Source organism: Ovis aries, chromosome 1 (assembly GCF_016772045.2).
Source record: "Ovis aries strain OAR_USU_Benz2616 breed Rambouillet chromosome 1, ARS-UI_Ramb_v3.0, whole genome shotgun sequence".
NCBI classification, from domain to species: Eukaryota; Metazoa; Chordata; class Mammalia; order Artiodactyla; family Bovidae; genus Ovis; species Ovis aries.
The window spans coordinates 121167989-121173264 of record NC_056054.1 but is presented as its reverse complement, the minus strand read 5'-3'; the positions used below and the strand labels follow the sequence as shown (position 1 = coordinate 121173264).

At 56.9% G+C, this 5276-nt stretch overlaps 1 pseudogene; it reads left to right on the top strand.

Moving 5' to 3' along the window:
• The first annotated feature begins 409 nt into the window (after positions 1–409).
• On the top strand, positions 410–4056 carry LOC121818669 (ladinin-1-like; annotated as a pseudogene).
• Positions 4057–5276: the final 1220 nt, after the last annotated feature.

The window sequence follows — 5276 nt, the reverse complement described above, 5'->3', positions numbered from 1 at the left end:
CACGTGCAACCCTCTGGCCCTGGTCTCCCTGCAGGCCTCTCATAGTGGGATGGCCCGTCAGGGGAGGGACAGCCCTGAGTGCAGTGGAGATACTCTGTATGTGGGACGGCCGTGTGGAAGCCTGTGGCTCAGAGGGTGGAAGGAGGAGTGCCTGGGGTCCTCCCCTGGGAAGGGGCGGGCCAGGGGGCTCTTCAGCAGCCTGGGCCTGGTCTCTGTCCCAATGCCCAGAACCAGGAGACACAGAGGGATTTGGCAGCTCGCAGCAAGCCCCAGTGGAGGAAGAAGCCAGAGGCCCTGCTGGGTGCTGAGGTGACTGGGGCCCCAGGGGTTGTGGCAGCTCTCCCTGGAGAATGTTGCCTGGCAGGCACCCATTCCTCCACTGCAGTCCTAGCAGGGAGGCCTGGGGGAAATGGCACATACGGGCTCCTAGAAGCCGTCTGCTGCAGGGAAGACACTTGAGCCAAAAGCAAGCCTGGACATGAGACCCTCAACTCCAGTAAATGCTCCATGTCCCAGAAGATCTCTGTGCTGGAGGAGAGAGCTGACTCAGGAAAGAGGGCAGTTCCAGGCAAAGCCAGCAACTCGGAGAAGAGACAGGTGTCTGAGAAAGTCACCGTTCGAGAAGACTCCATTCCCCGAGATGCAGCCGGCCCCAGGCAGGGCCATGGCCTCAGTGTGGCCCCAGGACTGGGAGCACTCACCCTAGGAGGCAGCGGGGCACTGGGCCTGAGATGGAACACGAGTCTTCGCCGGGGCCTCTGCCCAGGGCTGGTGGCCTCCTGCCCCTCACGTTGCAGGTGTGCGGTGCCCCCCACCTCCCTGTCCTTCCAGCATCTCTGGCAGCCTCCCCATCCTCCTGGCATCTCTGGCAGCCTCCCTGTCTCCTGTCCTCCCATCTGCTGTCCTCCTGGTGTCTCTGGCTTCCTCCCTTTCTCCTGTCCTCCTTCCTCCAGGCCGGCCCCAGCTGTGTCTCCCCTCCCTGCCTGCTCTGCAGGGACAGGGGACTGGGATGGGGTCTCACCTGGCACCCACACCACACCCTCATCCCAGGCCCAGACTCCATGGAAGCCTCAGATGCTTCTAGAAGCTCCCCCATCCCTGGAAGCCCTGTCCACTGGCCTGGCCCTGGGCCTATGGCTGCACCCCCACAACCGAGGCAGCAGGCGGGGTCAGAGGACTGGCCTGCTGCCACTGCTCCATGGCTGCTGGGGTGAGCCAGGCCTGCGGATGCTCCAGGCTGCCCCTCCTCCCACATGACTCATCCCATGCTCCGTCCAGGTGAGGACCCCCAGCACGGATGCTAAGGCCAAGGCCCCCTCGCTGACACGGTCCTTGCCCACCTTCAGCAGCACCCTGCAGTGCTCCAGCCCCCATGCCAGGATGAGCCTGGATACTGTGGGCCCCTCCCTGCAGGGCTCAGGGCAGTGGGGAGCAGGCAGGAGGCACCCTGAAAAGACCTGGGGGCATCAAGGGGGGCTGATGACCTGGCTTGATGGGAGGGGTCATGCCCCAGGCCCAAGGCAGGCCTTTCATGGGGGTGTGGCTGGGGTCTACATATAGGGGTGTGTTGGGGAGAACCCAGGGTGGGCTGTGTTCTGAGAGGCAAGTCCTCCCTTGTGGAGCCTGTGGCTGCCACAGACTCTGCTCACTGGCACATTCCTTCTCTTTCCAGATGAGACCCCGGAGGGACAGCTCCAAGGTGGCCTTATCCCACAGGTCAGGGCCTGGGGGCCCCGGGACACATCTGATGTGGGGCTGAGTCATGAGGTACAGCAAGGGGAGGGTCCTGCTGCCTGGAGGGGGCAGGCAGGAGGGGACGTCCTGGGCCATGGGTTGCCGGGGGCGGGGTGGGGGTGAGTGGGTGTGCTGGGGTCATTTGAGTCAAGCATTGGGGATTCATGCACGCAGGCTGCACCAACTGCCCTGAGACTGTCTCTGAGGCCAGTGGTCCGGGGCGAGGCTGGGGGACCTGGGGCACACAGTGGATGAAGGAGTTGCTGCCCTCGCTTCAGTGTGAGATGTGCAGGAACTACAGGGCATGGAGGTTCCAGGGGTCAGGATGGGAACCGAAGACTGGAGCTCCTTGCAGTCAGGGGAGCTCAGCCTATGAGAGTGGGGTGAGGGCAGAAGATAGTGAGTGTCAAGATAGTGAGTGTCAGTCCCTGTGAGGAGGGGAGACCTCTGTGAGACAGCAGGGCAATGGCAGGGGGCAGAGGGCATCAGGGGATGTGAGGTGGGGAGAGCACTGCAGGCAGCTCTGGACAGAGGGTCGGCAAGCGGAGAGGCTTGGAGCGGAGTCCACATGGAGGCCAACCAGCTTGTGCGGCAGCATGGGGAGCAGGGTGGGTCACCAGGTTCAGGAGGGCATCAGACCCAGGTCATGAGCCTTTCATGCTGCCTGTGCCTGAGGGCAGGATGGGGTTGATATGGAATTGGGAGCCTGGGGTCTGGGAAGGTGGAAGGTGGAAGGTGTAGAGAGGGGAGCAGCGTCTGAGGCGGGACTGACTCCACAGGGCAGGGACAGCAGCTGTTTCTGGCCTGGGGGATCCTGCCCAAAGGACCGTGTCTCGGGAGGACAGGGCACCCCCACCTTCTGTATACAGAGGCTGCATTCTCTTTGCCAGAGTGAGGTGGAGCACAGGGGCAGGCCCAGTGTCTGTGGGTGGGAAGGACTCACCTGCTTTGTCTCGCCCTGTCTTCCTGCCCTGCAGCACCATTGTGAGGCTCCTGGCCAGATCGGTCAAAATAGACCTGAAGGTGGAGCAATACCTCTCAGCCCTAGAAGTGAGTGGGCTGAGTCCTGGAGTGTGCTGGGCATGCCAGGGGCCTCAGCCTCCAGAGTCAGTGGCCTGTGCTCTCTGCTCCCAGAGATCAGAGTTCATCAGGGATGCAAACCGATTCCACGCTGAGTTCCCCGTGGCTCCTGTGGATGTCACCAGCAAGCGCCACCTCTTTGAGAAGAAGCTGGTAGGCCAGAGCCGAGAGGGCCCAGCCATCAGCTGCAAGGTGAGTGCACTGGCCCACCTGGGGTCTGCAGAGCTGGAGCCTGGGCACTTTGGGACAGCTCCATGCTTTCCTGTGTCTGTCTGGCAGACTCAAGGGCCCGGCCATGCCTGTTGCTGAGCCCCCAGCCCAGCTGTGCACACAGCTCCAGGGGAGGGTCCCATGGCCTGGCCATGTAGATGTGGTGAGGGGGGCCCTCTGGGGATGCCAGCCCAGCCCCAAGGTGGGAGCTCTCTCCTCAGGAGAACTTGGAGCTCTCAGGGTTGAAGTCGCAGCTCAGCCTGTGGATCAGCAGGACCCAGGAGTCAGCACAGCAGGGCCCACAGGTACCGTGTGCACCCCTCTGGCCCCAGTCTCCCTGCAAGCCTCTCTTAGTGGGATGACCCATCAGAGGAGGGACAGCCCTGAGTGCAGTGGAGATGCTCTGTATGCGGGACGGCCGTGTGGAAGCCTGTGGCTCAGAGGGTGGAAGGAGGAGTGCCTGGGGTCCTCCCCTGGGAAGGGGCGGGCCAGGGGGCTCTTCAGCAGCCTGGGCCTGGTCTCTGTCCCAATGCCCAGAACCAGGAGACACAGAGGGATTTGGCAGCTCACAGCAAGCCCCAGTGGAGGAAGAAGCCAGAGGCCCTGCTGAGTGCTGAGGTGAGTGGGGGCCCAGGGATTGTGGCAGCTCTCCTTGGAGAATGTTGCCTGGCAGGTACCCATTCCCCCACTGCACGCCTGGCAGGGGGGCCTGGTGGGCAGGTCACATACAGGCTCCTAGAAGCCGTCTGCTGCAGGGAAGACACTTGAGCCAGAAGCAAGCCTGGACATGAGACCCCCAGCCCCAGTAAATGCTCTGTGTCCCAGAAGATCTCTGTGCTGGAGGAGAGAGCTGACTCAGGAAAGAGGGCAGTTCCAGGCAAAGCCAGCAACTCAGAGAAGAGACCGGTGTCTGAGAAAGTCACTGTCTTCGAGAAGACCCCAGTCCCTGAGATACAGCCGGCCCCAGGCAGGACCATGGCCCCAGTGCCGGCCCCAGGACTGGGAGCACTCAGCCTCAGCAGCATTAACTAATCTCAAAAATGGAACTACTGTGACATGTGCTTTTTCACCCCAGGATCTATTATTGAGAGCAGGGCCCCTGCTTATAATTCTGATGTTTCTACTGTCCAAACTAATGACCGAGACATAGTAGACACACAACGTATGTTGAATGAATAAATCTGCTTAGCGAATATTCTTAGAATAATATACCTCTGCTTTTACCTTATCTGCAATAACAGAAATGAGAAAGCTCTCAGATATCCCTTAGGTTTACTTTATTTCAACTAGGTGTGGTTAGCTATAGGCGGTTAAGAAGCTAGTTACATGCTGTTATGTCTCAATCATCCATGTTAGCTACAATATATTGAAAAAAATGTATAGACTGTGTTGCATACTGTTACATATATAGAGGAAGGGATGTTACAAAATACTCAGAGAAATTGCAAATCACTTTTCCAATTCCTGTTTTACATAAGGCTTTTTATTCACAATTTATTTAGTCTATCTGAAGAATGATATTGTAACATTGTTACATATTCATTTTTTCTCAGGGTAGAAGCTGTGTATTTGACTGAGGCAAAGGAAGATTGCCATCGGTGGCAGAGACAGTCCAATGTCCATTTTGATGGTATAGAGTTATCACTGAATAGTGGCTGCAAAGTCAGGAACCAAATACATTTCTTAGACACTTGCTCCTGGGTGAAAGTGTGATTCCACCAGGTACAGATGATTTTTTAGTGTAGTGCATGACACAGTGATCACCAGGATACATCTAGTTAGTGACAGTCCATCACCACTCGTCTCTGGCCCTGGATTGAATTCTTCTCCTCTGGGGGCCAAAAATCCTGGTGTCTTTGCATGATTCAACAACAACCATTCAGTAGTAGTACTTTTATTGAGAGTTTAAAACTAAAAAACTGCAAAGCCTATAAAGCATTCAAGAATCAAAGACTTATTGTAGACAATTAAAGGATTTACAAAATGTATTTTCACCAATATTAAAAAAGACCCCATACACTGTAAATCCCTGGGTTATAACATTGTACAACACAGCCTTCTCTCCTGGAGATTTTCATGAAACAGGTCCACCACCCACCACACCCACATTTACCATCTTGGTGTTCAAAACACAAGGTCCTGAGTACACATCAGATAGCAGCATTCCAACTCAAATCCCCTTTAGTAACATTTAACATTTGATCAAAACCATCAAGGTTTTACCACCAACGAGTGCCAAAAGCATCTTTACT